The following is a 12,362-nucleotide window of genomic DNA, read 5'->3' as shown; positions in this document are numbered from 1 at the left end:
GGACTGAAATACAGCTTTTGAAAGACGTGTATTAAATGTTTATGACACCCTTGTAAGACAACCTTAAAAATTCGAAAACCAATGAGAAAGGGTGTCAGATCTTTGCGAAAAACGAGGTTATTAAATGCGTTGGAAGATCTTTTATCCTTAAAATCATACTGAGATTCCTTTGTCAGTCAAAGGTTCTCAGATCTGAAAAATGAAGTGTTGTTTTAGTATAAAACCATTTTGGCGTTTTGTGAGTGTGTTTTTTGAAAAAAAAAATTGTGGATCTGCAATATGGCAAGGCTTTAGAGGTTATGAGCTCCAAAAACATACACAAGAAATGGATGAACACCCACTAGAGAGTGAGAATCATCGCTGAAACACAGATCCCTTCATTTAATAAGATGTAAAAGCAAAATATGAAAATTGTGTCTAAACTCAAGTTCGTGAGCAAAGCACGGTGGGCGCCAAACTGTGACTACTCGTTTTCCCGTAGCCTACATAATGTGTACATTTCAAAGGATCTAATACTAAGGAGTATTGATACCTTTATTGAACTGATTAAGCTAAGTAATAAAAGATATCTAAGACCGCAATAATAACAAAGAGCACAATTATAATGTAAAAACTTCTAAGTTATCATGAGACACAAGATATAACGTGGTTCGACATTTGTCTACGTCCACGGGGTAATGAGTGATTGAGTTGTATTAAGTATGTGGTGGTTACAAAGATCTTAAATGCTTCCCAAAGTAATAGAGAGAACTCAAGTTGGAATAACTACTTAAGTTCTAAACATTAAAGAGGTATAAGCTTAAGACTAGATCTTCTCTCCAAAATATTGAATTCCCTTATTTTGTTGGTGAGGCTCGGTATTTATAGCCCCTTATGCTCCTGGTATATCTTTGCTTCCTATGGGTCCATCGTCTACTGATATACCTTTCGCTCCAGTGGTACCTTCGTCGACCGCGTCTTTCTCCAGTTGTATCTTGACACCTCAGCTATCCCACGTTCCTTCGGGAATTGTCCATCCCTAGTGCAAGTTGTACCTTCGTCCACCGCTTGTTTCCACCAATCGGATTCTGACACGCTTCTTCTCTCCACGTGCTTTGATCATGCGTGTAGATAAGGATTAGAGCATTTAATGCTGATTGGATGCGTCATCTACCTCTGTCCCCTTTGCCAGCTGACCCTATGTAGGCTAGCCTTTTTCTTCTTTCATCTTGACCGTTCACGTCCTTTCTCTTGGGGTGAGATAAAGTATATCTGCGGAGGTATCCCTCACTACTCAGGTCTCTCTGTCTAACGAAGGCTATACAGTTTTAGACACGTATGCGGCCACTAAGATCGTGACACGTGCTCTGCAAAATATTGGTATTCACAGTGGGTTCAACCGAGTAATTCTCTAAAAATCTCCCCCATTGTCAATTTTAGTGACAAAACTCTTACATCATATGGATAAACAAATTATAAGAATTCATTACACCGCTTGATTCCCGATTCAACAGCACAGTAAACCTGCTTACATTCAATCCTTGAAAATGTCGCTGTTGACATCATAATAAAAAAGCAAAATACTCCCCCTAAGGAAGATAGGTAGATAATCAATCCGCACGACTTTGTTGAAAAGGCGAGGGTACCCAAATATACCTCAAGCTAAAACTTTTCCTACTAATAAGTCCTTTCCTCCGAAAGTGATTGTCTATGGATACGAGATCGAGACAATACAACTAATCAGTTCACACTTTGTGTGATCGTCTATGGATACGAGATCGAGAAAATACAACAACAAAGTATGTTACTTGATAAAAAGGTTCGGACTTAACCAAACACAATAGAATTAACTTTTCAAGTAATAGGAGATTAACGTTTGTGTGATTTACTTTAATTATAATAAAACAATTAGAATGCGGAAATTAAAAGTAAATGACACAACAAGATTTTGTTAACGAGGAAACCGCAAATGCAGAAAAACCCCGGGACCTTGTCCAGAATTGAATACTCTCAGGATTAAGCCGCTACACAAATTACACTTACTTCGTATAGTTGAGACCAAGTACCTAAATCTATAGTATACCTAGTTCCGTCTGTATTCCCACGCCTCCAACTTATGAATAAGTCACGTACATGGAACAATCCCTTTGGTTCGTATTCCAAACAGTAAAGGAAAAAAAAATCTGTTTGGTATCAACTCTCTTCAACCAAGTGATATGAGTCAAACAAAGGCTCTTCCGTTTATCTCAACATAAACTCCTTCGTCAGGTATAAATCTATCTTATGTTTCAATCACCCGAAGGTAATCAATTAAGATTAATCCAACAATACCTTTAATCCAAAAGGAACCGTGTTGATTCCAATCTACTAAAATCAGTCAATCCAATCTACCACAAGGATAAACCGATTATCAATTGGATCCTCTTTTCCCAAACAAATATTGTGCACACCAAAGATTAAAACCCAAGTCAGATCTTCAATATCTTCTTCGTATTCAAATATTCTTTGATCTTCAATAAACACCTGCACACAATCACTTGAATCTTCTTGTGATCAATCACACACAGAACGGAGTCTGTTAACAATGGATCACCACAAGAACGTCTTTGAACTAACAACAGTCTAAAGATCCATGTCGAAACTCTGTACTAGTTTGAGTGAATCTTATATCAGAAGAGAAGATTCTCAAGCATAAAAAAAAGGGGGAAACAGATTTCAACCTCCGTTAGTCAATCAAATCAAATCGAAAACAAAGATAAACCGCAATTATCTAGTTTCCCACCAACGGGTCGCGCTAGAGCTTCTCAATCCCAAAGAAGACTTTAAACTGAGCGGTCGTAAGAGATTTCACATAATTAGATTACTTTCCTCTCCGATAGGCGGCTACACCAGTAACAATGACAAAAGAGGAAGTCAAATTGTTACAAAGGATTAGTTTGCAAGAAGGGAAAACTTCGTGTATTTATAGACAAGGAAGTTTGGACATCAAGAAATTTCCAAAACCGAAAATATTCTCAAGATCTTCATAAATGCACATATTCAGTTTTCAAAATTCCTGGAAATGCTCTGTCCAAAAATATAATCGAAATCTCTTGGAAAATATAATTAGTAAATGCACATTACAAATTCTATAAGTTTCCGTCCACGACAAATTAATAACCTTAATTAAAAGATTCTTAACTTATATGTTTCGATTCTGGGATTCTCTTCCATTTATCCTTTAAGGAATATATTTGAACAATTATAGTAAATACGCATTCAGCACGTGTTCAAAGTTTGTCGATATCTTTACTTTGTAAGTTCTCTTTCACACTTACAACCTTGAAACCGATTTGCCACACTTCCAAACAAGTTTAGAATTGGTTCATCTGACTTTCAAGAACTATGTGATTGATCAAACCAAACATTCAATCACATTCATGGGTTTACGGTTCTACCAAAACAAGTTTCGGTTCTACCTCCATGTGAGTACTACGCATAGTCACACCAGCTTACCAAAGATATGGTTGACTAGGTACTAGGATCAGTTCCCCACATATATATGGTATCTAACTTATATGTGTTGCACCCATTCACAGGATCGGTTACCCTCTTCACTATAAATGTGTTGCACCCTATACAAGGATCGGTTCCCATATTGCACTGCACCCCTTACTAGGATCAGTTCCCCTTCACCCCTTACAAGGATCGGTTCCCTTCACCCCTTACTAGGATCGGTTCCATTCTCATCTTTTGGCAGTTGCATAACCGATACATACCAAGGTGATTACTTAAGATTGGTTTTACTAACAAAAGTTCTACCAATACAAATGTCAGGACTTTGTGAACATTTGTACCAAGAACACAACAAGTTGTGAGCGGTTCTACTCTATCACACATATTGGTTGTTCATAAGATAAGTAATGAATAACAAAACCAATGACTCCTGGCCATTTCTTTTTCGGTTCACAAAACAAGTCTATGAACTTACTTCCTTAGAACACATGCAAGCATTGTTCCCTATGATGAAACCCTCACCTTATACCCATACATAATCACAATAGCATTAAAATGATTATGGCGATGTCTTATCTACAAAGTTTAATGGTTAAGCAATAAACCTCGTATTGTATTCCTTAATACTATGTCTATCTAGAGTTCAAACATGCTTCGCATTTATGTTTTCAATATGCACGACTTGAAAGATACGATAGGGAATGAAACATTTCAAGTCAAATATCACTAACCTCAAGTGGAAGGATGATCGTCGTTGTTGTAGCTCCTTGCTTCTTCACATCTTCAAGACTTCGCAATATTTTTAATGTCTCATATCCTAACACTTTGAAGCTAACCTATACGAAGTATAACTCTAGTACAAAATCAAGCGACTCTTAATATGAGTTTTGATTCACTAAAATATGACAACCACACTTGACATACCAACGCATGATGAGTTCAACCGAGCAATGCTCTAACAATCTCCCCCTTTGTCAATTTTAGTGACAAAACTCTTACATCAATATGGATAAACAAATTACATCCCCTTGACTCCTGATTCAACATCACAGAAAAACCTGCTTACATTCAATCCTTGAAAATGTCGATGTTGACATCATAATAACAAAGCAAAATACTCCTCCTAAGGGAGATAGGTAGATAATCAATCCACATGGATTTGTTATACCGCAATATGAGATGTTACTCCCCCTTAGTCTGTGCTTTCACTCTTTCGTTAGATAAATAACATTCAAGCACCAATGTTCTTTCCCCTAGTGATACCAATCAGTATAAATATCAATTCCAGTATCACCTGTTTACTCTATATATTTCTCCCCCTTTTTGTCACAAAAATGACAAATAAACGAAAAAAATAAAGGACAACACCAAAAGAATCTTACAAATCTCAGAAGTAAACTTGCAAACCTGTAGAGTTAGGCACGAGGGTTCCACACATCATGTTCTGATAACCAACATCAAAACCGAAACTACAAGTAGTTTTATTTTGAAGTGTTACCAAGGAAACAATTGTCCGAAACAATTTTTCCCATTTATTTTAGCAAACCAAAAACAACTAAAGAATATAGCTCTTTTGCTAAACCAATTGTCCAAGAACAACCGCTTAATTCGATAAGACCAAAATAAAGTATAAAACTCCATCTTTCTCATCAGGTTCTAATTATCCACAACTTAGACCTTTAAATTTCAAACAAACCAAATACTAGGTTAGTTAACTAGCATTTCTTTGTTTAGGCATTCGATTAGACTTGAATAACCGAAACCTCACTTCGATAAGACAAACCAAGATCAGAATTAACTTAGTTTCTTATCCGGAATCGAATTGGACTAAACAACTCGTCCCGTACAAATATTATTTCGTTAAGCCATAAACAATTCATACAAACCAATATAAATCAACTTGCAAAATTATTTACCTCAACCGGAAGCAATTGAACCAACATAAGACGTTATAAGCCCCGCAATTGCACTGTAATTTTGTAAGCCTAAACAAGTGATAAACTACCAAAGAAAAATACCAAAGGTTTTTCTTAACCGGAACCAATTGAATCACAAATATATCAATTGTACAACACTTTTGTAAATCTAAACCATCGATACCCAACAAAATCAAGACAACAATGGTGTTCCTTAACTGGAACCAATTGAATAAACACACACATCAATTGTACCACAATTTCGTAACCCTAAACGATTGATACCATACAATAAAGTAAGATAACAATAGTTTTTCTTAACAGGAATCAATTGAAACACACATACACACACATATCATGGAATAACAAATCAATTGCAGCTAAATTTCGTTAAGCAAAAGCAATACATATATATAATATAAACTCCAGCTTTTCTTAAACAGGAAAACAATTAACTAACAATATTGTTACCTCAATTTCGCATTCACTCCTCCAATATGATTGCATCTTCGTCCAGGGAGGATCGATAAAGAAATATCACCTCTCGTTGTCATACTCATGCATAAGCAAAAGACATAACAACACACCTCAACCTTTACCAGAGAAAGGTTGAAAACCGGTTTTGAACTATTGCAAGCAAAAGCCGAAAACCGTCGAAACATATATGCTTTTATGCTAAACCAAACCCGATTCAACATATTGTGACTTTTTCACATACTGTTTCTAAGAGAACCCCTAATAATCCTTTGATAAAGCCTACCTACTTGGGTTGGAACTTAACCCTGCTAAATCAAAAAGTCACCCAAACCATGAGGGTACACATATGAGATCGAACATTAAGGTAGTAAAACCGAAAACATACATCTCATAATCATACATAGCAATAATATAAAAAAATAAAGCACAAGCTATGTAAACCGAAACTATCACAAGAAAATTACTCAAAACAAATCATTTTATTCATAATAGACCAATACAATCAATGAAAGAAATCACGAATTGATGTCTATTAAGCTAGATTAAGTATAATAACAAATAACTTAATCTCTAATGACCTTTTAACAGAAGTTTCAAAGATCATCCTCAATATCCTCAAAGATTTCAGGATCTTCATCAACAACATCTCGACTGATATCACGAATCCTACACACAGTACCTTGGTTACGTTCACAAGCTAATGCATTAACCTTCCGATTAATATTCCTTGCATACTCCCTATTACCCATTCCAAACTTAATCAGTTTATTTTGGTTACGGATAACGGATCTTAGTAATGCTTCCTGTTTATGATGAGTTTCGATGGTATTGAGGAGGACTTGTCGAAGATTGATAATATCAACCTTTGCATCCAAACTGTTTTGGACAAGAAGATGAGTCATATCATCCTCTTCATTATTGATGCTTTCAAAACCAGATTTCTTGAAGGTATTATCAAGATGTAAATTATCCTTAGAAGTCATTCCACTCAAGGCTTTCATAAGTCGTACTTGAGATCTGGTTTGAGAGTTCATTCTCTTGTAAAAGTTCTCTGACACTTTGAGTACTTATACACATAATACCTTTAACAAATTCCTTACTTAGATATCAGCCTTAAATAAATAATTCTGATAAGATTTGAAAAATATTTTCGCATCTAATGTGTTATAACAACAATATAGTTTTCCAGAGAATATCTCCAAAAATCGGTATCAACAGATACTTTCTCATCCATTTTACACAAGTTGTTGTAAGACAACCTTTCTACAAAAGGGATACATACCTTAAGGTAGATTGTGTAGTCTCTCTATGTCGAATAAGAGATGTTAGATGGACTCATCTACCCAGGTATGTGTACTTCCTTTTATCCGAAGATTGGGCAAGAGAGGAAGTATACTCCAATGTGATTATGCACTGGGATGAGGATAATCCTCATCACGCACTTCGGGAGGAGATATTTCTCCTTTTTGAACATAATCATGTTCTTATTCATGGGTTCCACACCCATCCACTTGGTTAAGGGAATTGTGAGATACAATATCCTTAATTACATCTTCTGCACAGGATGGTATGTTCCTTGGACTTGAACCCCCAACGTCTAGATCTGTTCGTTGATAGTTTGCTAAAGCATCTTTCTAAAGATATTATATATCCTTTCTTATGATCTTCATTCCATGATTGAAATTATTTTCTAAACATTTGTTTAGTTCTATCTCATGACAGGATCGAAGAAGAATATATTCATCAAGAGCTTTGTTCATTTTCTATGAGAGATCCAGTGAGCGAGTGAGACTTTCACATTTCTTAGTCTGTTGGAGAAATTTGTTGTATAAAAACAACTTTTGTTCCTCATAATTAATCGAATTATTTTGAAGACTAAGTATCTCTCTCTTTCCCTCACATATTCTTGCACTCAACTGAACGAACATATTTACAACATCATCTAGATTGTCAATCGTTTTTCCCTTTTCCAAAATTTCTTCAATATGTTTGAAAAAGCTTTCTACCACTTTACCAAATTCAGCACTTGGGCAATCATGAGAACCGAATCTCTTCATAGATGATTTTTCACCATTATCAGGACATGAGTCCGAATCTTGTTCCTTGAGGTTCGAACTCACTTTTTTCTGATCAGAAACTTGATTTGTAATCAAAGTGCTAGTCATGGAATTTTTTTTTTATTTTCGAAAAAACTTTCGAGACCAATTTTCATTGGTTTTTATAGAGATATTACTCTCATCATCTTGTCTAACGTTAATTGAATCAACATCTAGATTCATTCTTGTAGGTTGGATCGCACCAAACACAGATTGTTAGATCTTTTCGTGTTTGCATGCTCTGATACCAATTGAAAAGGCGAGGGTACCCAAATATACCTCAAGCTAAAACTTTTCCTACCTATAAGTACTTTCCTCTGAAAGTAATTGTCTACGAATACGAGATCGAGACAATACAACTAATCGGTTCACACTCTGTGTGATCGTCTATGGATATGAGATCGAGACAATACAACAACAATGTGTGTTACTTGATAAAAAGGTTCGGACTTAACCAAACACAATAGGATTAACTTATCAAGTAATACGAGATTAACGTTTGTGTGATTTACTTTAATTATAATAAAACAATTATAATGCGGAAACCAAAAGTAAATGACACAGCAAGATTTTGTTAACGTGGAAACCGTAAATGTAGAAAAACCCCGGGACCTTTTCCATAACTGAGTACTCTCAGGATTAAGCCGCTACACAAAATACACTTACTTCGTATAGTTGAGACCAAGTACCTAACTCTATAGTATACCTAGTTCCGTCTGTATTCCCACGCCTCCAACTTATGAATAAGTCACGTACTTGGAAAAATCTCTTTGGTTCGTATTCCAAACAGTAAATGGACAAGAAATCTGTTTGGTATCAACTCTCTTCAACCAAGTGATATGAGTCAAACAAAGTCTCTTCCGTTTATCTCAACATAAACTCCTTCGTCAGGTCTAGATCTATCTTATGTTTCAATCACCCGAAGGTAATCAACTAAAATTAAGCCAACAACACCTTTTATCCAAAAGGAACCTTGTTGATGCCGATCTACTACAATCAATCAATCCAATCTACCACAAGGATAAACCGATTATCAATTGGATCCTATTTTCCCAAACAAGTATTGTGCACACCAAAGATTAAAACCCAATTCAGATCTTCAATATCTTCTTCGTCTTCAAATCTTCTTTGATCTTCAATAAACACCTGCACACAATCACTTGAATCTTCTTGTGATCAATCATACACAGAACGGAGTCTGTTAACAATGGATCACCACAAGAACGTCTTTAGAACTAACAACAGTCTAAAGACCCCTGTCGAAACTCTGTACTAGTTTGAGTGAATCTTATTTCAGAAGAGAAGATTCTCAAGCATAAACAAACTAGGTGCAAAAAGATTTCAACCTCCGTTAGTCAATCAAATCAAATCGAAAACAAAGATAAACCGCAATTATCTAGTTTCCCACCAACGGGTCGCGCTGGAGCTTCTCAATCCCAAAGAAGACTTTAAACTAAGCGGACGTAAGAGATTTCACCTAATGAGATTACTCTCCTCTCCGATAGGCGGCTACACCAGTAACAATGACAAAATAGGAAGTCAAATTGTTACGAAGGATTAGTTTGCAAGAAGGGCAAACTTCGTGTATTTATAGATAAGGAAGTTTGGACACCAAGGAATTTCCTAAAGCGAAAATATTCTCAAGATCTTCACAAATGCACAGATTCAGTTTTCATAATTCCTGGAAATGCTCTGTCCAAAAATATAATCGAAATCTCTTGGAAAATATAATTAGTAAATGCACATTACCAATTCCATAAGTTTTCGTCCAAGACAAATTAATAACCTTAATTAAAATATTCTTAACTTATATGTTTCGATTTTGGGATTCTCTTCCATTTAACCTTTAAGGAATATATTTTAACAATTATAGTAAATACGCATTCATCACATGTTCAAAATTTGTCGACATCTTTACTTTCTAAGTTCTCTTTCACACTTACAACCTTGAAACCAATTTGCCACACTTCCAAACAAGTTTAGAATTGGTTCATCTGACTTTCAAGAACTATGTGATTTATCAAACCAAACATTCAATCACATTCATGGGTTTACGGTTCTACCAAAACAAGTTTCGGTTCTACCTCCATGTGAGTACTACACATAGTCACACCAGCTTACTAAAGATATGGTTGACTAGGTTCTAGGATCGGTTCCCCACATATATATGGTATCTAACTTATATGTGTTGCACCCCTTCACAGGATCGGTTCCCCTCTTCACTGTAAATGTGTTGCACCCCATACAAGGATCGGTTCCCATATTGCATTGCACCCCTTACTAGGATCGGTTCCCCTTCACCCCTTACAAGGATCGGTTCCCTTCACCCCTTACTAGGATCGGTTCCCTTCTCATATTTTGGCAGTTGCATAACCGATACATACCAAGGTGATTACTTAAGATTGGTTTTACTAATAAAAGTTCTACCAATACAAAAGTCAGGACTTTGTGAACAGTTCTACCAAGAACACAACAAGTTGTGAGCGGTTCTACTCTATCACACAGATTGGTTGTTCATAAGATAAGCAATGAATAACAAAACCAATGACTCCTGGCCATTTCCTTTTCGGTTCACAAAACAAGTATATGAACTTACTTCCTTAGAACACATGCAAGCATTGTTCCCTAGGATGAATCCCCACCTTATACACATACATAATCACAATAGCATTCAAATGATTATGGCGATGTCTTATCTACAAAGTTTAATGGTTAAGCAATAAACCTCGTATTGTATTCCTTAACACTATGTCTATCTAGAGTTTAAACATGCTTCACAGTTATGTTTTGAATATGCATGACTTTAAAGATACGGTAGGGAATGAAACATTTCAAGTCAAATATCACTAACCTCAAGTGGAAGGATGATCTTCGTTGTTGTAGCTCCTTGCTTCTTCACATCTTCAAGACTTCGCAATACTTGTAATGTCTCATATCCTAACACTTTCAAGCTAACCTGTACGAAGTATAACTCTAGTACAAAATCAAGCGACTCTTAATATGAGTTTTGATTCACTAAAATATAACAACCACACTTGACATACCAACGCATGGTGAGTTCAACCGATCAATGCTCTAACATTTGTTATACCACAATATGACATGTTACCCCCCCTTAGTCTGTGCTTTCACTCTTTCGTTAGATATAACATTCAAGTACCAATGTTCTTTTCCCTAGCAACACCAATTGATATATACCAAGTAAGATAAAATCAATGCCAGCATCGCCTGTTTACTCCATATATTTCTCCCCATTTTTGTCACAAAAATGACAAAGAAATGAAAAAATAAAGGACAACACAAAAAGAATCTTACAAATCTGAGAAATAGACTTGCAAACCTGTAGAGTTAGGCACGAGGGTTCCACACATCATGTTCTGATAACCAACAACTGATACTACAAGTAGTTTTACTTTGAAGTGTTACTAAGGAAACAATTGTCCGAAACAATTTTCCCATTTAGTTTAGCAAACCATAAAAGACTAATCACATTAGTTCCTTTGCTAAACCGATTGTTCAAGAACAACCGCTTAATTCGATATGACCAAAATAAAGCATACACTCCATTTTTCTCATCAGGTTCTAATTATCCATATACTTAGACCTTTCAATTTCAAATAAACCAAATGCTAGGTTAGTTAACTATCATTTCTTTGTTTAGGCTTTCGATTAGACTTGAATAACCGAAACCTCACTTTGATAAGACAAACTAAGATCAGAATTAACTCAGTTTCTTATCCGGAATCGAATTGGATTAAACAACTCATCCCGTAAACACATTATTTCGTTAAGCCATAAATAATTCATACAAACCAATATAAATCAAACTTGCAAAATTATTCACCTCAACCGGAAGCAATTGAATAAACATAAGACGTTATAAGCACCGCAATTGCACCGTAATTTTGTAAGCCTAAACCATTGATAATATACCAAAGCAAAATACCAAAGGTTTTTCTTAACCGGAACCAATTGAATCACAACATATCAAATGTACCGCACTTTTGTAAGCCTAAACCACTATAACCATACCAAGGCAAGATGACAATAGTTTTTCTTAACTGGAACCAATTGAATCAACACACATCAATTGTACCACAATTTTGTAAGCCTAAACGATTGACACCACAAAATAAAGTAAGATAACAATAGTTTTTCTTGACAGGAATCAATTGAAACATATCCACACAAACATAATGGAATAAAAATCAATTGCACCTAAATTTCGTTAAGCAAAAGCAATAAATATATAATATAACCTCAGGATTTTCTTAAACAGGAAAACAATTAACTAACAACATTGTTACCTCAATTTCGCATCCACTCCTCCAATATGATAGCATCTTCGTCCAGGGAGGATTGATAACGAAATATATCCTATCGTTGTCATCCTTATGCG

Source organism: Papaver somniferum, chromosome 9 (assembly GCF_003573695.1).
Source record: "Papaver somniferum cultivar HN1 chromosome 9, ASM357369v1, whole genome shotgun sequence".
Taxonomy (NCBI): Eukaryota; Viridiplantae; Streptophyta; class Magnoliopsida; order Ranunculales; family Papaveraceae; genus Papaver; species Papaver somniferum.
The sequence above is the reverse complement of the archived record's forward strand: the minus strand, read 5'-3'. Positions refer to the sequence as shown.